The sequence below is a fragment of the Dendrobates tinctorius genome, unplaced genomic scaffold (assembly GCF_039654945.1).
Source record: "Dendrobates tinctorius isolate UK_male_01 unplaced genomic scaffold, ASM3965494v1 ptg000063l, whole genome shotgun sequence".
NCBI classification, from domain to species: Eukaryota; Metazoa; Chordata; class Amphibia; order Anura; family Dendrobatidae; genus Dendrobates; species Dendrobates tinctorius.
Genome location: NW_027361731.1, coordinates 19,997,391 through 20,022,648, shown reverse-complemented (window position 1 = coordinate 20,022,648; position 25,258 = coordinate 19,997,391). Strand labels below are relative to the sequence as shown.

At 50.3% G+C, this 25,258-nt stretch overlaps 1 protein-coding gene across 2 annotated transcripts in view; it reads right to left on the bottom strand.

The window, feature by feature from the left end:
- LOC141094241 (uncharacterized) overlaps positions 1-25,258 on the bottom strand; it is a 309,531-nt gene that overhangs the window by 52,934 nt on the left and 231,339 nt on the right. The window contains exon 1 of one of the 2 annotated variants that reach the window (XM_073580057.1): positions 19,614-19,782. The exons of the other annotated variant lie outside the window; for it this stretch is intronic. The gene's annotated coding sequence lies outside the window, so the exon portion shown is untranslated. Of the gene's footprint in view, positions 1-19,613; positions 19,783-25,258 lie in introns of those variants that run through there. 2 annotated transcript variants of the gene reach the window in all.

Below are 25,258 nucleotides of genomic sequence, written 5' to 3'. Positions count from 1 at the left end.
TGAGTTCCGGTACGTGTGAACTTAGCCTCACAGGGAGGACAGCCTCTCAAGAGAGCCACTTTTGAAAGAATATTTTATTCAGAAATTTCACGGTATAAGTTTGTTTTTCTATACATGTTGTTGGATTTGGCATTGTTTGTGTGGCTTTATGGTGGCTTTCTTTATAACACAAACATATATTTTGTCTGTTAAGTGTCAATTATGTGTTCAAGCAATGAACTTTGACATCCTTTTGAATCAGGTGACCTGTTAGACGCCGAGCACCTGAATGACAAGTGTACTGTGTTTTCTATTTAAGAACCTTTTCATGACACTTGCTTGTGGTTTTTTCCTGAGGAAGGAGTTCTTTGAAACGCGTGGAACAAAGAGCACTGTAATAATAATTGTTCATAGTGATTCGCAGCGTGTCTGACCACTTTTTTTCCCCTATCCTGCATCTTCTATGTCAGTCCCTCGTGGATCTGTGGTTTCTGCAGCAGCGAATCCTCCATGCTTATTACAAGCTCCATCTGGTGAGTGTATTATTTTTAAATTGATATACCTACACTGGATAATGCACTATTGCGCTATTTCTCTTCAATAGTATCCCTAATAAATTGTCTTTGTCCAACAGGCATCCTCCGTTAGTTTTTTTCAACTCCTTATAGCCCTCGATTTAATAGCATTAAAAACATTGTTAAAAAAATATTTCCCTATTGTCAACCAGGATGAAAAACTGCGTAAAATTGTATCTGTCGGCTGTAATTTTGTTGCTAGGAGAGGATACAGTTTGGGCAATGCGTGGTCACCGAGTCTCCTAAAACGCCAGTCTGCTTCTGAAATGGGGTTATCGGCAAAGGCTTTAAGTGAGCTAATAATCAATGTAATGTTTGCGCTTTCGCCATTGATAGAACTAAATCTGTTATTTCTTTTTCAGGTTATTCTTCTACCATTACTTCCTTTTTGAATTGTGATACAAAATATGTGATATATTGCATCTGCTGGGTGCCATGTCAGATGCAATACATTGGATGTACTACAAGAAAAATCAAGAAACGTTTTGCTGAGCACATTACCAACATTCATAATGAAAAAAGTCTTATTCTGGCGCATCAAAGCATTTTCTCAATGTGCACCATAGAGATCCCACTAATTTTTCTTTTTATGCTTTTGAAAAGATCCGCAATCCTCTACGGGGTGGTAATAAACAGAAAAATAGAATTAGACTTACCGGTAATTCGGTTTCTAGGAACCTTCCACGACAGCTACATCGGAGTAATACCAACAGCTAATTTCTCTAAGGGAGGGTGGGGGGGGAATCACGGCCTGCAGCACACGTCTGCCAAATGTTAAATCCCCATTGAAATTTAGTCTGTAACGCCTGGTGAACGTGTGGATGGACGACCAGGTGGCGGTTCTGCATATCCGCTCTGACGAAGCATTCCCTTTTTTGCCCATGATGTTGCTATCGCATGGGGAGAATGTGCCCTCAGTGAGGCGGGTGGAGCCAGCTTCTGTCATGCGTAGGTCAGGCAGATAGATTGTGTGATCCAATTCGCGATCGTGTTCTTTGATGCCTTCTTGCCCTTATTTCGTCCTGAGAACTGGATGAATAAATTCTGGTGAATCTGCTAGGCTTCACTCTATTGTCGGTAGACAGGACCACTCTGCAAATGTCGTGAGCGTGGAAGGTCTCTTCCTTAGGGTTGGAAGAGCTTGGGCCGAATGAGGACACTACAATGTCCTGATCCCTATGAAAGTTTGAGTAGAAAGGCGTGATCTAATCTCAAGATAATATTATCTGTAATGATTGCAAGGTAAGCTTCTTGAATTGACAAGGCCTGCAATTCTCCTATACGTCTAGCCGCAGTAATTGCGACTAAGAGGACGGTTAAAGGGTTAGGTTTTCATGGTCATGAAATCTAGAGGCTCAAATGGATCTTAGGTTAGGGTGTTGAGCACGGTGTTGAGATCCCAAGGAGGCCCCTGACTGCGAAGTTTAGGACAAATCCTGGCTGCCGAAGCCATAAAATCGTTTGATCCAGCGATGGCTGGCCAGGTCAAGATCAAAAAAGGTGCCAAGAGCTGATATTTATACCTTTAGTGTGCTGGGGATAAGTCCCTGTTCTACACCTTTTGTCAACATCTAGGGTCTGTGCTGCACTGGGATGGAAGGGACCAGGGGTGCCTGGAGAGCACCAGGGAGTAAACCTTTTCCCAGACCTTGGCATAGACAGCCTTGGTTATTGGTTTTGGCTTTCCTGAAGGGTTTGGGCTTACCCTATCCGAGAGCCATTTGGCTCTTAGGAATTCGGCCTCAATAACCATGCTGCCAGGTTCCATTTGCCTACGCCCGGGTGTAGCAGAGGACCTTGGTGAAGGAGGTCGCCCTTTTTGGGGTAGAAGCCAGGGCCTTCCTGGGCCACGGCTAGTAGGGCACTGCACCAACTTCTTCCGGGCCACAGAGGGGCGATTAGTACTGTGGCAAATCGGTCCGTCTGGATTTCTTGAGATGTTTTTTGCCCGCATCGGTATGGGTGGGCTATCCCCTGGCGCCGGATGAAAATCACTGCTTCCACCATGATCTTGGAGAGACACATGGTAATATGCACCATTCAGATCTACCGTTGCCATTACCCAGCTGTATCCGATGAGTGGGACTGCCCCGATTGACTCCATTTTGAATTGCCTGTACCGGACCGATTCGTTTATGATGATTCGGTTTTTCTCTGATGGCTTTGTCACCAGGAAGGGACGTGCGTAATGGCCGTGTCCTTCTCCCGCTTTGGCAACCGCACGTTCTACCGGAGCAAATCTCTTGGTAAGGAGCCCTGAAGGTTTGGAGGCTGTAGGGAGGTTACCCCTAAGCATTAGGGGGAAGGACTCTCGAACCCAATTTTTAGTCCATCTCGTATGGCACGGTGGACACACTGATTTGTGGAGGTGGTCTGCCAGCGGGTGAAAAAAAAAGAGCGAAAGACGACCCCCAACTGGGCATTATTGCTTATCCGGGGTCTATTGATGGTTAGAGACAAGGATGTTCCTGCCCTTGCCCCCTATACTCTTCCTGAGCACGTCAACAGGACCAGGGATTCCCAGCCAGTCTCTCATGCCGGTACTGGCCCAGCCTCAAGCTGCTTAGCAGCTGTGATCTGACAAGGGCATGCAAATTCAGCTTAGAATAGCTGCTGACAGAGGTTTGGTCACGGGAGGGGAAAAAATCCGTCTCCTAGGATTTCAATGTTCTAGAAGAGATCCTTTTGTCCGAAGCATTGTCCAGGATGTTATCCAGGACAGGCTTGAATACATTGCGGCCCTGGAAGGGGATGGCGCACCATTTGGAGATAAGTCGCCTCCCTTAGGATTTTAACCAGGGCACTCCTCTAGAGGAGTTAGAAAGGATGGCCGCTTTCGCGGCTAGCCGGACCTGGCGAGAGCAGTCACGCTCAGCCTAGAAGAGCCGCTGCATTAAAGAATTACCCGAGACCTGCGAATTACAGGCTGGTCTTCCGCCCTGGTCCTGGCCTCAAGATGTTTAGCGACCGTCAGCGGAAGCATCGGCTAGGAACCTTGTTGCTTTCTGCAGTAGGGGTAGGGCGTCAGGTATCTTTTCCCCTGAGGTGCCCTGAGTCTGTGCGTAATCAGAGACAGGGCACGTGAAAGCAATATTAGCTTCTAGCAGATTTGTAGAGGTGTCCCAGGACATCCTTGCTAAGCTCCCAAAAATATATATATATATATTTTTCTCGATCCATTGGATCTTTGAACTGGGAGGAGCTCTCAGAGGGATAGGTTTTTTTTTTTTGTTTTTTTTTTAAGGGAGGCCTCCTTTTATGGAGGATCAGATTCTGTACGTTCTCGTGTACAGGACACCTTCTTTGGGCTTCAGCCCAACATCTCGTCCTGTACCGTGTATTTAACTTCTTCCTCCTCCACCCCTATGGTGCTCTTAACCATACTAAATAGCTCACCCATATTCTCGGAACCAAGTGATATCTTTTGCTCCCTGGTTTTAGGGGTGGACGTGGAAGAGGAACCCTCAATCTCCCAAGCGTCCTCTGAATCCAAGGACTGAATTTCGCCTGAGTCTGATTCTATCGGAGCTTTCTTCCTCCTCCTAGAGGGAGGCGGTCTGGGAGAAGGGAGTCATGGAGGAGTGATAGCAGAGAGGGCTGCTCAGCGCGAAGGACCTCTCCGTACAGGACAGGCAGATCTTTCCCCGTCTGTTGAGGGAGTCTGGCAGCACACATTTTACACTTGTGGCTGGTCCTCATAGGGTCAGAGACTTTTTCTACCCATATTAAAGAGGTATGCTATGCCATTTTAATAAATAAATGCTGGATAGCCAGGGCCGACGCCTGCTACTTACAGTAGGAGGGGGTACGCTGGGCTCCGCCAACGCAGAGAGAGAGAGGGCTTGTCAGCGTCCATGGCGCCTTCAGTCAGTGTCAGACAGGTGTCTTACCTGGTGATCTCCTCACCCGGACCTTGAAAGATCAAGGGTCCAGCATTGTTTGTGCACCTCCTCCTCCCTTTAGCCCAATGGGGGGGAACCACATGAGGACGCCCCAGAATGTGACCGCCGGTCCCAGGAGTAACGCGCCCCCCGGCGCACACGTGCGCTCCACTGTGGAATGCATAGGGACAGACCAGAAGTGACGCGCTCCCCTAAGCGACGCGAGACCCAGTGGAAAGCCCAGTAACGCCCGAAGTGGAGGAAAGCCACCCCCGGCCAGCGTGAGCCCCCAAGGAAACGGCAGCACGGAGGAGGAAGCCGGGGAGCAATCTGGAGGCCCCCGGCACGCACATCACTGCCTCGCTTTACCCCCCCGAAGGAGGCGCAGGAGAGGCGGGAGAGTCCCGAGTCCCACCATGCAGGCGGAGATGGGAGCAGACACCGGAGGAGAGCAAGGCCACCGACCTCGGCTGCCCGGCATCTGACATGTATCCCAGCTGGTACTGGACGTGGGGGGCTCCCGATCGCCGGCCATCGCAGCACCATCGTAGACCTCTTCATGCCCCATAGGGGACAGGAAAACACTGGTGGTTGCAGGAAGGGGAGGGGTATTTAACCTCTTTGTGTTCCTGTCCCCTATTAGGGCAGGGAAGACATCCTCCGATGTAGCTGTCGTGGAAGGTGACTGGAGAAATGTTATTGGATCCTGAAATTGGACACACGTTTTCCCAAGAGGAATGAACTCAAGATACGATTTGTTTTACATCTATTGAAGCTGTTTCGCTAAGTGTTGTGTTTCTCACATGTTCATGCATATCCTAGTAATTGATAAGTGGTTGTGATTGGTTGCTTGTCTCAAATGTGACCATTGTGTTATCTGTGTATCCTATGATTAAGGGTGCGTTTTTTGCACCGGAAACGCGTCAGGATTTGCATGGTTTTTAATTACGGCTTGAGTGCCGAATAAAGTTTTTTTAATCTTCATTTTGGTGTGCCACATCCTCCTTTTTGCTCCTATGTTAGATACAGATGTTTGTCCCACAAGCCTTAGTTATTCCAAGACTTGGTGTCTATTGACACCTTGGAGACTAGTGGTTTAATTCACCATCCCTTATTTTGTAGTGGTTTATTTTTCCAACTCTAGGTGTTTGGTAGTTTACTTTTCCAACCCCTGTTGTCTAGTAGTTTAGTTCTCCATCCTCTGCTGTGTAGTGGTTTACTTCTCCATCCCAAAGCACCCTGCAAGCCTTTGGGGATTCCAGCTCCCCTCCCAGTCTGTCCCCACAGCTACCCAGTGCCTAATCAACAAGTTGTAATGACCCCTTGCCATGTTTGCTTGTGCAGGTGTCAGTAGTGAAATGCAGCCTGGCAGACATTGATTTTTTCAAGGAACGACTGACGTTGTCTGTGACATGCTGGTGTAGCACCGGCACAGCTTTCTAACATAAGTAATGGCGACTAGGCAATTGGTACTGTGTGACTGCGATGGCCATCAGCTTTCGGAAAGTGACTGCATACACCAGGCGGAAAAGCAGCATTTCCATGGTAAAACGGATTGGAGATGGTGAAGTTCAAGCTGTTAGCTATGCCATGTGTAGGAGGAAACAATCTTTCACGTGACCACAACTGCGGGACCAAGGGCTGGCTGCAGTATGGAGGGAGGGTGGAGTATGGAGAACATGACAAACTGCTGGACTATGAATGAGGTGCAAACGGAGATGTTATGGTGGATTGAGAAAGATGTGATGTGTTTAGTGTTTGAGAGCTGTCAAAAACAGCAGGCATGTCCACTTCCGTAACAACTGATGGGCTGTCACTCACAGCAGCTGTAATGAGTAAACAAGTGGAGGTTCTGAGGTCGGAGACTTGTGTGAGAACACAGCACATCGAAGGAGGAAGAAGCAGCAGATGCGGTTTATGGGGGCGGACCGTGGGTGGCGAGGCACACAAGGCCACATTTAAGCATAGTGAATTTCCCAGTCTAATGCATGTTGATCGCTCATGTGCCGGTTCATGCATGCAGTAGTCAATATATTGCAATTTTTGCCTCTACTGAGATTTTTTTTAAAAAAGTTGGCAGATAACCTGCAATTGGGTCTTAAAAAAGGCCCAGGTTAGGCAACCATTTCCACCCACACAAACTGCACACCTGCCACCATTGCTGGCCACAACCAGAGTTGTGACTGAGGATGCAGTGCTTCTCGTGGTTGCATCACTCGTATATCTGTGGTTCCCCACAGTCAGTTGGGGAACACATGCTCTTTCTGGCCCTCATCTACAAGGTGTAGATGAGTGCGTCCCACAAGCTCTGTGTCTCGAGGTAACCCTGGACTCCGATCTCGCCTTCAAAATACATATCCATGCCATTTCCCCTTCCTGCAGACTACAACTCAAAAATATTTCCTGGATCCATACATTCCTTAATCAAGAATCTGCAAAAACCCTAGTCCATGCATTCATCATCTCCTCTCTCGACTACTGCAGACTACTGCTTTGTGTTATCCCTGCTAACAGTCTTGTACCCTTCCAACCCATCCTAAACTCTGCTGCCCGACTAATCCACCCATCCCACCACTATTCCCTGGCCTCTCCCCTCTTTCAATCCCTACACTGGCTCCCCATTACCCAGAGACTCCAGATCAAAACCCTAACCATGCCATACCAAGCTATTCAAAACCTGTGTCCTCCATACATTGTGACCTAGTCTACCGGTACTGACCAGCAGGCAACCTCTGATCCTCATAAGATCTCCTTCTCTACTCTCCTCTTATTTCCTATTCCCAAAATCACATACAAGATTTCTCCTGCTCATCCCCTACTCTCGAAATCTCTCCGAACAATACCATGCTATTGCCTACTGTAGTAACCTTAAAAAGGAACCTGAAGATCCACCTCTACCGACATGCCTACAACCTGCAGTAACCATCTCTCCACCATACCGCTGCACAAGCAGCTCTACCCTCACCTAAACCAGAAGTTTAAATGTGGATTTTATGAAGATGCACATCCTTCCACCTTTTTTTTTTTTAATCTTTCCTGTCTTTTCTAAGGGTGGTTTCACATTAGCGCTTCAGGGAGCAGCAACGGCCTGCGCACGGCCGCCGCTAAGCCACGCCCCTGCCTTGCCTCTTCCGGTAGCTCCGCCTACGGGCGCATGACGCTGCAGGCCGTGCGCAGTATGCATTTGGCGGCGCATGCGTTCTTTTGACGGTGCGCCGACCAGCGCCAAACGCAACCTGTTGCAATTTGGTTACGCTCGGCGCACCATCAAAAGGACGCATGCGCTGCCAAACGCATACTGCGCACGGCCTGCGTCCCCAGTGATAAAGATAGGGGACGCAGGACGCATGCAGCGTCTTGCGCCCGTAGGCGGAACTACTGGAGGAGGCGTGACAGAGGCGGGGCTTATCGGCGGCCGTGCGCAGGCCGTCACTGCGCCCTGAAACGCTAAGGCATCTTTCACACTTCAGCTTTTTTGTGTCAGTTACAATCCGCCAAAAAGGTGGAGAAGCGGATCCGTTCTTAACTGATATGAACGGATGCCACAGGATCCGTTTTTTGACGGATCTGCAAAAGGAGGAAATTTAAAGGAACCGCTGGCTGGGAAGAGAGAGAGAGAGAGAGCGAGAAATCGGTCAAAATCCGCCGATAATGGAAGTCAATGGGGAATAAAACAGATCCGCAAAAAAAAAATTGCGGATCCGTTTTTTTCAAAACCTGGCGGATTTTGACTGATTGTAAAAAACGGAAGTGTGAGAGAGGCCTAATGTGAAACCACCCTAAATGTAGTATAACCCTCTATGTTTGTTACCCAGCCATGGCTCTCGTCAAGCCAGGTTTCCGTAATGCCCACCACTGGGGGCACCGTGGAGGTGGATGCTTCTGACTGGCCATTGGGAGCCATTGATTCTCTCTCGAACTGGAGAGAAGGCTCTGTTACATCTTTGTGCTTTCTTTTCCCGCAGGCTTACCCTTGCAGAGCGGAACTACAACGTGGGAAATAAGGAACTTCTAGCGATTATTGCAGCCTTTAAGGAATGGAGGTATCATCTGCATGGGGCCGCACAACAGATCATAGTGCTGACCGATCATCGCAATTTAGAATTCCTCAGATCTGCTAAATGTCTGTCACCACGTCAGGCTCGGTGGAAAGCTGATGCTTTGTCCCAAATTCATTCTGCGGATTCTGTACTTGGGTCCCTGCCCAAGACCATGTTATCAGATGCCAACTTCATTGGAATAATCCATGATCCAGACCTGTGGATGGAGATCAAGGAGGCCTATGACGGTGATTTATCTCTTGCTAACCCGCCTGTGGATATCAATCTTGTCCTTAAGGGAGGCTTGTGGTTTCATGACCGATATATCTACATTCCTGAGACTGTCATCTGCAGATCCTCAAGTTGGTACATGACTCCAAGTTGGCTGGTCATTGGGGGGGTACAGAAGACACGAATTCTTGAGCTGATTTTTCTGGTGGTCAACGTGCCTAAAGGATATAAAGGACTATTTTCTCTCTTGTGAACTATGTGCTCATTATAAGACTCCTCGTGCTTCTCCTACCGATCTACGTCAACCACTACCGGTTCCATCTCGTCCGTAGGGCTCAATCTCTATGGACTTCATTGTGGATATTCCTACTTCTGGTGGCTTCAATATGATCCTAGTGGTGCTTGATCATCTGACTAAGGCTGCTCATTTTGTTCATTGTGCCAGCCTTCCCTCGGCTAAGGAGACTGAACTTGGTGATACAGAATATTTTTCAGCTGCATGGGGTCCCAGATGAAGTTCTCTCTGACCGAGGAGTACAATTCACCTCAGATACTGGAAGGGGTTTCATTCGGCGCTTAATATTAATGTTCGTCTTTCTTCTGCACATCACCCTCAGACAAATGGCCAGACCAAGCGAACCAATCAGTCTTTGGAGCAATATCTACTATGCCAAGTCTGCATCTTCAGGATGATTGGTTGGAACTACTTCTTTTAGCGGAATTCTCCTACAATAATTCTCAGAATGCCTCCACTATGGTAACGCCTTTCTTTGCTAATCTAGGTTAGAATCATAGACTATCATCCGCGCATCTTTCCTACATCTCCGTTGGATGTTCCAGCAGTGGAGGAGAGGTTGACTGCTTTTAGGGAGAATCTAGAAGTCCTTAAAGAAACATTAAATTCAGCTTAGGAACATTACAAGAGATCGGCTGAAAGATTCCAGAAGCCAGCACCCATGTTCAAGGTAGGAGACTCAGTGTGGTTATCCACTAAGAATCTAAGACTGAACATTCCTTCACAGAAACTGGGACAGAAGTTCATAAGTACTTTCAAGATCACCAGTGTTGTTAAACCCGGTCCCGTACCTCTGCGGGGTCCCCATCGGGACTCCCGCTCTGTGCCGGCCCCATGCAGTCCTGCAGCAGCCTCTACTCCTCCACGGGGTCCCCGTTGGGACTCCTGCTCTGTGCTGGCCCCACGCTGCCCTGCTGAAGCCTCTACTTCCTCACTTTCCCCTGCTTCCTAGCACGTGGCCAGCAGGTCCCCGAGTAGAGAGCATAGGGCGCGTGCGCCCAGTCTCTTAGAGAGACAGAGCGCATTTTTCAAAAAGTACTTCTGACCAATGGTGTGTTAGTAATTACTATTTCTAGCCTCTCCGTCATAGGGAGGGTGCCGCAGAAACAAGTATCTTCTGTTGCTAGCTTCTGGTTCTGCTGCCTGTTGTACTTGTGCGCCTGCAGTGTTCTGCCAAGTATTCCGCTTATACTGTTTGTCTCCGCAGACTGTCTGTTAGCTGTTACCCGGCTGTCCAAGAATACGTCTGTACCGTCTATGCCAGTTCCGTACCGTCTACGCCAGTTCCGCCACTCATTCATCCGAACCACTGGACAACGCCTGTGCCAGCTTTTACCCATGTATCGGGAACTCGTTTGTCAGCTGGACCTTTTCTGTTAACCCTGTTTATCCATCTGTCCCACTGGGACTGCTGCCACGTGTCCGGGGTCTGACTGGAGGTAGCACCGGTTGCCTCCAAACACTTCATTCTGACCCTGTTCGAGGGGACTTACTACGGGTGACTGAGGCTCACTTAGTCACGCCCCTACGGAGCCCCCCAGGCAGTGGTCGCGAGGTTTCACAAATATTGCAATAAACAATGAATGTGAACTTCACAACCTGTGCCTCCATTTGTTACAGGAATTGTGAGTTCTGTGGCCTGCCGTCTTAAGCTGCCGAGGACTATGAAGGTCCACCCAGTATTTCATGTCTCTATTTTGAAGTCTGTCTCTCCTAATAGCTTTCAGGGATGCATTGTGCTGCCTCCATGATCCATACTGGTAGATGGGCAGGAGAAATTCTTGGTGGAGGAAATCATTGATTCCAGGATTCCAGAATCTTATAAGATGGCAAGGATATTCACCTGAGGACTCTTGGGAACCCGTTGCTGACATCTGTGCCCTGCAGAAGATCACTCAGTTCCATCAAAAATACCCTGAGAAACCAGGTCCATTGTCGTCCTTTGGCCGCTGTTAAGGAGGGAGTAATGTCAGGACCAGGGCTACCACTAGGAATTTTGGGGCCCCCTTGAAACTCCACCCAATCTCCACCCAGCTCCGCCTCCATCATTCGAACCTTCCACAGTCCCACCATCCACTTTTGCAAAAACTCCTGCACCACATCCTCACCAATCACACATTAACACCATATCACATACATAGCCATCAGCCTTTGATTTGACCAAAAGATTTTTTTAAGCCGCCACGATGAAAAGGTAGACTGTTTTCGCAGCTTCTGACGTAGCTTCTGACTTCTAGCCAGTTAGAAGGTGTGCTTACAAGATGGCACCGTAAGACCGGATTGGTGCTGAAAATTGATGAAAATATCAGAAGGTGAGTACGAGAGGGAATTAGGTTTAAAGGGACCCTGTCAGCACAGAATGACTGTCCAATCAAGTACAGGCGCTTGGTGCTTCACGGCGGCCAATCATTTAAATTCTCCTTCCCACCTGCTAGTTCTCCCTCTATCTTCATCCCTTTTTCTTTAATTGACAGCTCTGGCTTCATAGAGCCAGAGAAGAGGGGAGAGAGAGGGAAACCAAGCAGGTGGGAAGGTGTATTTCAATGATTGGCCGCCATGAAGCACTAAGCTCCTGTACTTGGTAGAACAGTCATTCTGTGCTGACAGAGCTCCTTTAAAGCACCATTCCAGTGGTGAAACAAAAACGCTGGAGTGGGGATTAAAATGGCTACAGTGCCCAAATCTTTTACACACTGTGGTTGAATTTTTCAAAACCAGTTTAAGACTAAGGTGATTGTTACCTGGACTAAAAATATTACTATACACCTATATAAAACACACAAACACAGTATCTCTAATACATGCCGGTAGATAAAGTCTATACTGTATATAATACATACCTGCCTGTACTATACAGTGTGTTTATATAAAGTTTGCTCTTATATATTATATGTAGGGATTTATTGCACCCATCTCTCTATAGTGCACACGTTCAGCATAACCAGTAATGACTGGAGGCTGCCCTGACAGATTACAGGCAGTGATTAGAGACTGTTCTCGGAGCTCCGGGGCCGGTCGCTGCTGTGTGTGGCTGAGAAACGTGATCCTGCAGCGACCAGCACGGAGCTCCGGGACCACAGGGAGTAAATCACCGCTGAATGAGCCTTAGGCTAGGTCCACATTGTGTTAGGGGCATCCGTTAAACGGATGAGCTAACGCAGACGTCATTTTTGACATCTTTTGTGACCTAGTGCTAATGTATGCGCTAATGCACGGCAGCATTTCGTTACCATGCGTTAGCCCAGACAGGTCTTGTGCGCTAGACCCGACGCACCCGAAAACGCTGCAGACCGCGCTCGAGGGTGCGTCCTGAAGTAACGCATCATCGCTAACACATGCTGATTTTGGCATGCGTTAGAATGCTTTACTATTATTGCGGACAATGGGGGCGTTAACACTTCCGTCACATAGAATCATAGAATCGTAGAGTTGGAAGGGACCTCCTGGGCCATCTGGTCCAACCCCCTGCTCAAAGCAGGATTCGCTAAATCATCCCAGTTAGATGTCTGTCCAGCCTCTGTTTGAAGACTTCCATGGAAGGAGAACTCACCACTTCTCGTGGCAGCCTGTTCCACTCATTGATCACTCTAACTGTCAAAAAGTTTTTTCTAATATCTAATCTGTGTCTCCTCCCATTCAGCTTCATCCCATTGCTTCTAGTCTTTCCTTGTGCAAATGAGAATAAAGTTGATCCTTCTACAATGTGACAGCCCTTTAGATATTTGTAGACAGCTATTAAGTCTCCTCTCAGTCTTCTCTTTTGCAAACTAAACATTCCCAAATCCTGCAACCTTTCCTCATAAGACAGGGTTTGCAGACCGGTCACCATTCTGGTCGCTCTTTTCTGAACTTGCTCCAGTTTGTTGATGTCTTTTTTAAAATGTGGTGCCCAAAATTGGACACAATATTCCAGATAAGGTCTGACCAAAGAGGAGTAGAGGGAAATAATTACTTCACGTGATCTAGACTGTATGCTTCTGTTAATACATCCTAGAATTGCATTTGCCTTTTTTGCTGCTGCATCACACTGTTGACTCATATTCAGTCTGTGATCTATTAGTATACCCAAGTCTTTTTCACATGTGCTGTCACTTAGCCCTATTCCTCCCATTCTATATATGCTTTTTTCATTTTTATTGCCCAGATGTAGTACTTTGCATTTCTCCCTGTTAAAAACCATTCTGTTAGTTGCTGCCCACTTCTCCAGTTTATTTAAATCTTTTTGAATCCTCTCTCTCTCTTCTCTAGTATTAGCTATCCCTCCTAGCTTTGTGTCATCAGCAAATTTAATCAGTTTACCCTCAATTCCTTCATCTAAATCGTTGATAAAGATGTTGAACAATACAGGGCCCAGGACAGAGCCCTGTGGTACCCCACATAGTGTTAGTGCCGCTACATAACGGATGCCGTCAGCGCATTAAACACAACGCAATGTGAACCCAGGCATAAAGGAGTTGGCTGGTCTAAATCCACAAGCCTGCAGTCCCTCTATGTGTCAACTATGACTGTAGACCTGCGAATCCTCAAAGTGAACGCACTGTGCGCTGTGAGGATTTGCCAGTCTCAGAGCCGGGAACAGCAGTCACGGGGCTACAAGGGTGTAACATGCAGACTCCCGGCCAGAATTCAGCTAGAGGAACTGTTGGTGAATATCAGTCTGCACTTGGACCGCAGTGCATGGACCGGCCGCGGGTCTCCAGACCTGAACCCCGCAGCATGCATGAGGCTGGGAGATCAGCGCTCAGTCCATACACTGCAGTGTGAGCGCAGATCCCACTTGTATTAATATCATTCCCTCCCCCCTTTCACACTCCAGCCAAAACGTATAAGCTACTGGGTGATCCTGAGCTGCTGCCTGATGCTGTAATGGGGCATTTGGTTTCGCAGCAGCGCTCAGGGTCATCCAGTAGCTTATAAATCAGGGCTGTGGAGTCGGAGTCGTGGAGTCGGAGTTAGTTTTGGTTGGAGTCGAAATGTACCGACTCCAGCTTTAAAAAAAATGTATTAATATTTCATAATTGATCTTTCATATGAATTTTATAAATGTTACTCAAATATATATGTTCTATCAAACTATGATCAACAGTGATAAGCAGTTCTGCTGGAGATAGAGACATTTCTTACTTCTTGTGTGTCACTGTTCTCCACTGCCCTTATCTAATCTTATACTTGGCTAACCTCATACTGCCCCAACCCCCCTACTTACAATGTATGAAACTGAAAGTGAAAATGTGTTGCAAATTCTTAGTAGTAAAGCTCCTCCTCTAGACTAGATCATGCTAGGTGTGCGTCTTCCAAGCATCTCACAGCTGCCTGCTACTCAGAAGAGGAAGACTGTAAGAAGTATTATCCTTTCAACAAACTTTGCATCAGTTAACTGTGAGTACATGAGGAATAATAACAGTATTACTGATGACTATATCAGTTGTATGACCTGGCAATAATTTTGTACAATTGTTTTTAGGAAAAACAATTGTCATTTGGATTGTGAATGCAGAATTAAAAACCTGAGAATGTCAAAGAATCATCACATTAAATCAGCTGTATTTGAACATTTCACCATCACTCAAGATAGAAAACATTATGTCTGTCAGTGTATGACAAATGATCCAGACGAAAACAAATGATGTGAAGCCAAGATGAGTGCATATTCAGGCAAAGATAAAAATGCTCCTACCAGAGCTTCTAATCTAAAGAGACATTTACAGCGCTTTCATCCAGAAGTACTGAAAGCAGTGGATGAGAAAGACTGCATCCAAACCAATGAACCAGTGCCCAGCTCTTCCAGCCAAACAAAGGAGCAGAGAACTTTGCAGCCATCAGTTGCAAGATATTTTGTCAGTGACAAAGTTACTGTGACAATGACAGTAGATACATTTAAAAAACAGATCATAGAGCTTGTTGTAAAGGATAGTGTGCCTATTTCATTATTTTCACGACCAGCTTTTGTGTCTGAATGGGGAAATGGCCCGCAAGCTTGGTGTTTCTCTGGAGAGAGAGAGTATTAGAAAATTAGTAATCGAAGAAGCTTTTAAACAAAAGGAAGAACTTAAAAAAACTCTCAAGGGACGCTTTCTGTTTCTTAAAATGGATGCCTGCACACGTCACAGAGTGAACTATTTTGCCATCAATGTCCGATTTGTTTGTGACAAAAATGAAATGGTTACCAAGACATTGGCAGTAAAAGACACCAAAGCTCATCACACCAGTGAGTTTCTCCAGGTCTTGGTGGAAAAGGTTCTGCAAGACTATGAACTTAAAAAAGAGCAAGTTCTTTCTGTCGTAACTGACAATGCTTCAAATATGATAAGTACTATTAAGCTAATGAATGAGAGTAATGATGGTGACCAGCAGCTAGAAGAACATTCTGGGTCCACAGACACAGAAATGTGTGAAATAGAGGAACACAGTATTGTAACTGAGGAGCAAACTGAAGTTGCTTCAGATGAACAGCAACATGATAGTTTAGATGATCTTGTTGAAACTGTGTCAATATGTTCTTTCATTCATCACATGCGCTGTGTTGTGCATACGCTACAGCTGGCTATAAGAGACAGTCTGCAAGAAGGACATGCTGCTGCACTGATTGGCAAGGTGAGAAAATTGGCTACTGCTGCCAGAACCCCTAAAGTTGACTCAATTTTGAAGAGACGTGCTGGAAAAGGGGCAATTATTGATCAAGCCACACGATGGGGCAGTACTTACTTAATGATTCAGCGCTTGGTTGAACTGAAAACCTTTCTTGTAGACATGGCTAACCCTCAACTGACGCTAAATGAAAGTCAGTGGAATCGGGTGACTGAGCTGGAAAAATTGCTAGAGCACCCATTTACAGTGACTAAAAAATTACAAGCAGAGGACTTAACTCCAGGTATTTTCTTAAAGGAGTGGAAGAACCTGATGTTTCGCCTGTCCCAAAGAGGAGGGTTAATTGCCAGTGGCATTGCTACATCAATGAAACGGAGAGAGGAGCTACTATTACAAAATAACATTCTTTTGGCAGCTGTTTATGTAGACCCAATGCATCGGATTCTTCTAGAAGATCAACAGCTAAGTAAAGGAAAAGAAGCTCTGTTTGAAATAGCAGTAAGGATGAAAGGGTTGCAGAACAGTCAGGAGGAACAAGAAGAATTTGGTCGTCCTGCCACATCTTCACCCTCATCATCAACTGATGAAGAATTTAATTTCGAAAAATATTTGGATCACAAGGACCGTGCAAAGCGTTCCCACATAGAAGAAGAGTCATCCCCATCAAGGAACACAGCCAGTACATTTCAGCAGAATTTTTCATGTGCACTAAAAGAAATTGAGAAATTTGACCGTTCATCAAAAATAACAGTGCAACAAGCGATTCCTCTGTATCCTGACATTGTCAGAGATGTTGCCCGAGTGGTTACTGCTTTGCCACCAACACAAGTTAGTGTAGAGAGGTTGTTCTCTGCTCTCAAAATAATAAGATCATATTTGAGGGCATCCATGAACGAGGATCTGACAGAGGCAATACTTTTTCTGAGGACAAATTTATAGATTTCTTCTTATTAACGGCATAAAAGTGTTTATTGCATATTTACTTACAGTTTAGAAAAGTTTATAAAAGTTATTTGCTATATTCTAATTGTATTCTAATAAATGTAGTTTTTGCTCTAAGTGGTCTGATTACTTATATGATGGTGAGAAACTGAATAAGCACGATGTTTAATATTTTACAACAGTATATTTGTTGTTATGAATTGGCCATTTATGAAGGAGCCGGAGTCTGAGTCGGAGCCTGATAAAATCCAGGAGTCGGAGTCGCAACTGTGGCTTACCGACTCCACAGCCCTGTTATAAACTCTTGTTGGGAAGGGGGGACGGCATTATTATATCAAACAATCACGTACTGAAATGGTGGACAAATTAACACACGGACTTAAGTTAGCTACTCACACAGCCTGTCAAAAAGAATCTCCCTGCGGGCTGCAGACTCCTCTCAGCAGCCTCTCCCTGTGGGACGCAGCCCCCCAGTCCTCCCACTAGCCTCCCCCTGCGGGACGCAGCCCCCCAGTCCCCTCACTAGCCTTCCCCTGCGGGACGCAGCCCCCCAGTCCCCTCACTAGCCTTCCCCTGCGGGACGCAGCCCCCCAGTCCCCTCACTAGCCTTCCCCTGCGGGACGCAGCCCCCCAGTCCCCTCACTAGCCTCCCCTGTAGGACGCAGTCCCCCAGTCCCCTCACTAGTCTCCCCCTGTGGGACGCAGCCCCCCTGTCCCCTCACTAGCCTCCCCCTGTGGGACGCAGCCCCCAGTCCCCTCACTAGCCTCCCCCTGTGGGACGCAGCCCCCTCACTAGCCTCCCCCTGTGGGACGCAGCCCCCCAGTCCTCTCACTAGCCTCCCCTGTAGGACGCAGCCCCCCAGTCCCCTCACTAGCCTCCCCCTGTGGGACGCAGCCCCCCAGTCCCCTCACTAGCCTCCCCCTGTGGGACGCAGCCCCCCAGTCCCCTCACTAGTCTCCCCCTGTGGGACGCAGCCCCCCAGTCTTCTCACTAGCCTCCCCCTGTGGGACGCAGCCCCCCAGACCAATCACTAGTCTCCCCCTGTGAGACGCAGCCCCCCTGTCCCCTCACTAGCCTCCCCCTGTGGGACGCAGCCCCCAGTCCCCTCACTAGCCTCCCCCTGAGGGACGCAGCCCCCCAGTCTCCTCACTAGCCTCCCCCTGTGGGACGCAGCCCCCCAGTCCCCTCACTAGTCTCCCCCTGTGAGACGCAGCCCCCCAGTCTCCTCACTAGCCTCCCCCTGTGGGACGCAGCCCCCCAGTCTCCTCACTAGCCTCCCCCTGTGGGACGCAGCCCCCCAGTCTCCTCACTAGCCTCCCCCTGTGGGACGCCTCCCCCTGTGGGATGCAGCCCCCTAGTCTCCTCACTAGCCTCCCCCTGTGGGATGCAGCCCCCTAGTCTCCTCACTAGCCTCCCCCTGTGGGACGCAGTCCCCCAGTCCCCTCACTAGCCTCCCCCTGTGGGACGCAGCCCCCCCAGTCACCTCACTAGCCTCCCCCGGCGGGACGCAGCCCCCCCAGTCCCCTCACTAGCCTCCCCCCGGCGGGACGCAGCCCCCCCAGTCCCCTCACTAGCCTCCCCCCGTGGGATGCAGCCCCCCAGTCCCCTCACTAGCCTCCCCCTGTGGGACGCAGCCCCCAAGTCTCCTCACTAGCCTCCCCTTGTGGGACACAGCCCCCTCACTAAACTCCCCCTGTAGGACGCAGCCCCCCAGTCCCCTCACTAGCCTCCCCCTGTGAGACGCAGCCCCCCAGTCTCCTCACTAGCTTCCCCCTGTGGGACGCAGCCCCCCAGTCTCCTCACTAGCCTCCCCCTGTGGGACGCAGCCCCCCAGTCCCCTCACTAGCCTCCCCCTGTGGGACGCAGCCCCCCAGTCCCCTCACTAGTCTCCCCCTGTGGGACACAGCCCCCCAGTCCCCTCACTAGCCTCCCCCTGTGGGACGCAGCCCCCCAGTCCCCTCACTAGCCTCCCCCTGTGGGACGCAGCCCCCCAGTCCCCTCACTAGCCTCCCCCTGTGGGACGCAGCCCCCCCAGTCACCTCACTAGCCTCCCCCGGCGGGACGCAGCCCCCCCAGTCCCCTCACTAGCCTCCCCCCGTGGGATGCAGCCCCCCAGTCCCCTCACTAGCCTCCCCCTGTGGGACGCAGCCCCCAAGTCTCCTCACTAGCCTCCCCTTGTGGGACACAGCCCCCTCACTAAACTCCCCCTGTAGGACGCAGCCCCCCAGTCCCCTCACTAGCCTCCCCCTGTGAGACGCAGCCCCCCAGTCTCCTCACTAGCCTCCCCCTGTGGGACGCAGCCCCCCCAGTCACCTCACTAGCCTCCCCCGGCGGGACGCAGCCCCCCCAGTCCCCTCACTAGCCTCCCCCCGTGGGATGCAGCCCCCCAGTCCCCTCACTAGCCTCCCCCTGTGGGACGCAGCCCCCAAGTCTCCTCACTAGCCTCCCCTTGTGGGACACAGCCCCCTCACTAAACTCCCCCTGTAGGACGCAGCCCCCCAGTCCCCTCACTAGCCTCCCCCTGTGAGACGCAGCCCCCCAGTCTCCTCACTAGCTTCCCCCTGTGGGACGCAGCCCCCCAGTCCCCTCACTAGCCTCCCCCTGTGGGACGCAGCCCCCCAGTCCCCTCACTAGCCTCCCCCTGTGGGACGCAGCCCCCCAGTCCCCTCACTAGTCTCCCCCTGTGGGACGCAGCCCCCCAGTCCCCTCACTAGCCTCCCCCTGTGGGACGCAGCCCCCAGTCCCCTCACTAGCCTCCCCCTGTGGGACGCAGCCCCCCAGTCCCCTCACTAGCCTCCCCCTGTGGGACGCAGCCCCCCCAGTCACCTCACTAGCCTCCCCCGGCGGGACGCAGCCCCCCCAGTCCCCTCACTAGCCTCCCCCCGTGGGATGCAGCCCCCCAGTCCCCTCACTAGCCTCCCCCCGTGGGATGCAGCCCCCCAGTCCCCTCACTAGCCTCCCCCTGTGGGACGTAGCCCCCCAGTCCCCCTCACTAGCCTCCCCCTGTAGGACGCAGCCCCCCAGTCCCCTCAGCCTTTTCCCCTCAGCAGGCACAGGCTGTCAGACCCAGTCTCCTCTCACCTGTTGCGGTCTCCTCACACAGTGACCACTGACAACAACACCGGACACTGTACAATGCCTAGACTGTATGGGCTCCTTCCAGATGTGACGTCATTTCCGGGGGCGTGTCACACCGGAGGGGGCGTGTTCTGACAGAAAAGGCAGGAAGAGAAGACGCCATTACACGTTTGTCTGTCTGGGCTGCAGTTAGGACCTGGAAGGAGCCCACACAGTCTAGGCTCAACCAGAGCCGCACGCCAGTATTTGTTTCGCAGTTTAGTTCTGTAGTGGGCGTGTCAGGGGGGGCAGTGTTTGTGAGCTGCAGTGCTGATTGGTTTACCACGGCAGTGAGGGCGGAGCATTTATGAGCGCGCTCACATCCAGATCCTGGGGCAGGCTGCGGCGTCTGCGCATTTCACAGGTGCGGCGTCTGCGCATTTCACAGGTGCGGCGTCTGCGCATTTCACAGGTGCGGCGTCTGCGCATTTCACAGGTGCGGCGTCTGCGCATTTCAACAGGTGCGGCGTCTGCGCTTTTCACAGGTGCGGCGTCTGCGCTTTTCAACAGGTGCGGCGTCTGCGCTTTTCACGGGTGCTGGGCGCGCTTTTCACGGGTGCAGCGTCTGCGCTTTTCACGGGTGCGGCGTCTGCGCTTTTCACAGGTGCGGCGTCTGCGCATTTCACAGGTGCGGCGTCTGCGCTTTTCACAGGTGCTGCGTCTGCGCATTTCACAGGTGCGGCGTCTGCGCTTTTCACAGGTGCGGCGTCTGCGCTTTTCACAGGTGCGGCGTATGCGCATTTCACAGGTGCGGCGTCTGCGCATTTCACAGGTGCGGCGTCTCCGCTTTTCACGGGTGCTGGGCGCGCTTTTCACGGGTGCAGCGTCTGCGCTTTTCACGGGTGCGGCGTCTGCGCTTTTCACAGGTGCGGCGTCTGCGCATTTCACAGGTGCTGCGTCAGCGCTTTTCACAGGTGCTACGTCAGCGCATTTCACGGGTGCGGCGTCTGCGCTTTTCACAGGTGCGGCGTCTGCGCTTTTCACAGGTGCGGCGTCTGCGCATTTCACAGGTGCGGCGTCTGCGCATTTCACAGGTGCGGCGTCTGCGCTTTTCACAGGTGCGGCGTCTGCGCTTTTCAACAGGTGCGGCGTCTGCGCTTTTCACGGGTGCTGGGCGCGCTTTTCACGGGTGCAGCGTCTGCGCTTTTCACGGGTGCGGCGTCTGCGCTTTTCACGGGTGCGGCGTCTGCGCTTTTCACGGGTGCTGCGTCTGCGCATTTCACAGGTGCGGCGTCTGCCCATTTCACAGGTGCGGCGTCTGCCCATTTCACAGGTGCGGCGTCTGCCCATTTCACAGGTGCGGCGTCTGCGCATTTCACAGGTGCGGCGTCTGCGCTTTTCACAGGTGCGGCGTCTGCGCTTTTCACAGGTGCGGCGTCTGCACATTTCACAGGTGCTGGACTCGCCTTTCACGGGTGCAGTGTCTGCATTTCACAGGTGCTGGGTGCCCTATTCACGGGTGCAGCGTCTGCGCTTTTCACAGGTGCGGCGTCTGCGCTTTTCACAGGTGCGGCGTCTGCGCATTTCACAGGTGCGGCGTCTGCGCTTTTCACAGGTGCGGCGTCTGCGCATTTCACAGGTGCGGCGTCTGCGCATTTCACAGGTGTGGCGTCTGCGCTTTTCACAGGTGCGGCGTCTGCGCTTTTCACGGGTGCTGGGCGCGCTTTTCACGGGTGCGGCGTCTGCGCTTTTCACGGGTGCGGCGTCTGCTTTTCACTGGTGCGGCGTCTGCGCTTTTCACGGGTGCGGCGTCTGCGCTTTTCACGGGTGCGGCGTCTGCGCTTTTCACAGGTGCGGCGTCTGCCCATTTCACAGGTGCGGCGTCTGCCCATTTCACAGGTGCGGCGTCTGCGCTTTTCACAGGTGCGGCGTCTGCGCTTTTCACAGGTGCGGCGTCTGCGCTTTTCACAGGTGCAGGGTATGCACATTTCACAGGTGCTGGACTCGCCTTTCACGGGTGCAGTGTCTGCATTTCAAAGGTGCTGGGTGCCCTATTCACGGGTGCAGCGTCTGCGCATTTCACAGGTGCGGCGTCTGCGCTTTTCACAGGTGCGGCGTCTGCGCTTTTCACAGGTGCGGCGTCTGCGCTTTTCACAGGTGCGGCGTCTGCGCATTTCCCAGGTGCGGCGTCTGCGCTTTTCCCAGGTGCGGCGTCTGCGCTTTTCAGAGGTGCAGCGTCTGCGCTTTTCACAGGTGCAGCGTCTGCACATTTCACAGGTGCTGGATTCGCCTTTCACGGGTGCAGTGTCTGCATTTCACAGGTGCTGGGCGCGCTATTCACAGGTGCAGCGTCTGCGCATTTCAGAGGTGCTGGACTCGCCTTTCACAGGTGCTGGGCGCGCTTTTCACGGGTGCAGCGTCTGTATTTCACAGGTGCTGGGCGCGCTATTCACGGGTGCAGTGTCTGCGCATTTCACAGGTGCTGGACTCGCCTTTCACAGGTGCAGCGTCTGCGCATTTCACAGGTGCTGGGCGCGCTTTTCACCGCTGCAGCGTTTGCGCATTTCACAGGTGCTGGACGCGCTTTTCACCGGTGCAGCGTTTGCGCATTTCACAGGTGCTGGACGCGCTTTTCACCGGTGCAGCATCTGCGCATTTCACAGGTGCTGGACGCGCTTTTCACCGGTGCAGCGTCTGCGCATTTCACAGGTGCTGGGCGCGCTTTTCACCGGTGCAGCGTCTGCGCTTTTCACAGCTGCAGCGTCTGCGCATTTCACAGGTGCTGTGCGTGCTTTTCACCGATGCAGCGTCTGCGCATTTCACAGGTGCTGTGTTATGAGTTCATTTTCCCCTTCACCATTGAGGTCTGATGAACTCCCTCTTCTGGTGAAGGAAGGTAGTGAGGCTGATTACCAAGCACCTGAGCTGGGAGAGGTTGACTGGGCGACGGGGATCTCTGACTGGATATAAGGCAGCCGACGCCCTTCTGCTTCGCTGGTGATTTCTCTGTGGAATTCTAAGAGACCAGTCTGATTCCTGCTCCTCAAAAGCTAAGTTTTCTGCTTTGCCTTTTTGCATTTGTGTTTTGGTTTTAGTTTGCCTTGCTTTTCTGGATTCTGCCATTCCCTGCTGGGGTGAGCTGAATTCCTTTTTGTCGGTTTGCTCTGTCTTCAGAAAATACCTGAGTACTGACAGTCTTTTTGAAGCCTAGCGTCTTCAGGGCCTTTTTCCCTGTCAGTCTGTTGGCTCTTGTTTTGATAGGGTTTTCGCGGATTGCAGACAGCAGTCTTCCTATCCTGTCCTATCTAGTTAGCTTGGGCCTCATCATTTGCTCAGTCTATCTTTCTTTCTGTGTTAGTGTTTTTTCTTCTTGCTTCGCCGTCATTATATGTTGGGGGCTGCCTATTGCTTTGGGGTCTACTCTGGGGCAGTTTAGATTTCCCTTTCTGTCTTTAGGCTAGGCAGTTCTCCGGCTGTGATCGAGGGGTCTAGGGCACCTTAGGAACCCCCCATGGCTACTGCTAGTTGTTGCTGATGGATTACAGACCCCTGAACCTGATAGCTGCCAACTTCTCTGGTTTTCTGGACTTAGCTAGCATTTCTGTTTTTGCCTCCTACGGTGACTCATTCATAACAGAATCACCAGCCTTACGCAGATCCTAGGGTACTCAATAGCAGGAAAGAATTTAAAAAAAAAAAAAAGTGTGTATATTTTTTCCTCTATATCTCTGAGGCCGTAGGGGGAATTTTTTTTTCTCTCAATGGAGATAAAGCAATTGATCGTGTGGAGCAGCTCGCTGCTGAAGTGCGGGGAATTTCCGCCTACCTTGCTCATTCACATGCTGCTGAACCAAAGATCCCTACTCCTGCTGTGTTTTTTGGGGATCGGTCTAAATTTTTGAATTTCAAAAATAATTGTAAATTACTTTTTGCCCTGAAGCCTAACTCGACAGGGAGCTCCGCGCAGCAGGTTAAAATTGTCATCTCTTTGCTGCGTGGCGATCCCCAGGATTGGGCGTTTTCTTTGAAACCTGATGATCCTAGTCTGACTAATGTGAACGCATTTTTTCAAGCCTTGGGGTTGTTGTATGACGAACCTAATGCTATTGATCAGGCTGAAAAGACCCTGTTGGCATTGAGCCAGGGTCGAAATTCTGCAGAATTGTACTGTCAAAAATTCCGAAAGTGGGCGGTCCTTACTGCCTGGAATGATAATGCCTTGGCAGCTCTCTTTCGGAAGGGTTTGTCAGAAGCCGTAAAAGATACTATGGTGGGATTTCTTGTTCCCTCTGGTCTGGACGATTCTATGTCATTAGCCATTCAGGTTGATCGGTGTTTACGTGAATGCAGGACTGCACGAGAGGTGTGGCCACCTGTTGAACAAGTGTCTGAACCTATGCAATGTGATAGAGTTTTGTCCAGGGAGCAACATCAGGAGTTCAGAAAGCGTAATAAGCTGTGTTTTTTCTGTGGAGATGCCTCGCATATTATTTCTGTCTGTCCTAAACGAGAGAAACGTTTTGCACACACGTTTTCTGTGGGTGGTGTTCAACCTAAGTTTCTTCTGGCAATTACTCTGATCTGCTCCCTGTCCACATTTTCCGCCAAGGCATTTGTGGATTCGGGAGCAGCCCTGAACCTAATGGACTTGGATTTTGCTAAACGTTGTGGATTTCCTATGACACCTCTGCGGACGCCTATCCCTTTGAGGGGGGATTGATGCTACTCCTCTGGCGAAAAATAAACCTCAGTTTTGGACCCAGGTGGTAATGCGGGTCGCCCCAAACCATCAAGAAAATTGCAGATTTTTGGTGTTGCATAATTTGCATGATACCATTGTTCTGGGGTTTCCCTGGTTGCAAATTCATAATCCAGTTTTGGACTGGAAATCTGTGTCTGTGGTGAGTTGGGGTTGTCGGTGTGCCCTTAGTGAGGCTCCGTTTTTTTCCACCTCTCCTTAGTCGCATGATGTTCCTGACTATTTGGTGGACTTTTATGATGTATTTAGTGAGAATGAGTCTGCGTCTTTGCCTCCTCATAGGAGTTATGACTGTGCAATTGAACTGAGCCCGGGGTGTAAATTTCCCAAGGGTCGGCTCTTCAATTTATCTGTACCCGAGCACGAGGCTATGCGATCCTATATTAAGGAGGCGTTGGAGAAGGGTCATATTAGACCATCCTCTTCACTCTGGATCTCCCTGACAATGACCCTGAAGACGACGACCCTGAAGACCACACAGAAGAATACCTAAAAGATGACCCTGAAGAAGATGACCAAGAGGACAAAGAACAGGAAGACAACCACCAAGATGCAGAACAACAAGAGACAGAAGACCAAGAAGCATAAAAACCAAAAGCAGAAGAACATTAAGCATAAGACTAAAAATCTGAGCAAATGAGATTATCAAATTTATAAGCAGAAGAAGACTAAGCAGTGTAGGGGGGTGAGTCTGTTCCTCCTCGTGGTGCCCCTGGAAAAGGCCTGCTACTGCAGGCCAAACTGAACGCAGGCAAATCCTGTTGTAAAACTTTTGTGACAGGCTGAACGGAAGGTGCAATCTTCAAACTTTTATAGATAACTACAGGAATGCCTGACACAAATAAGAATATGATGAAGAAGAAAACGAGAGGAAGAAAAAGAAGATACTGCTGCTGCTGAAGATGATGAA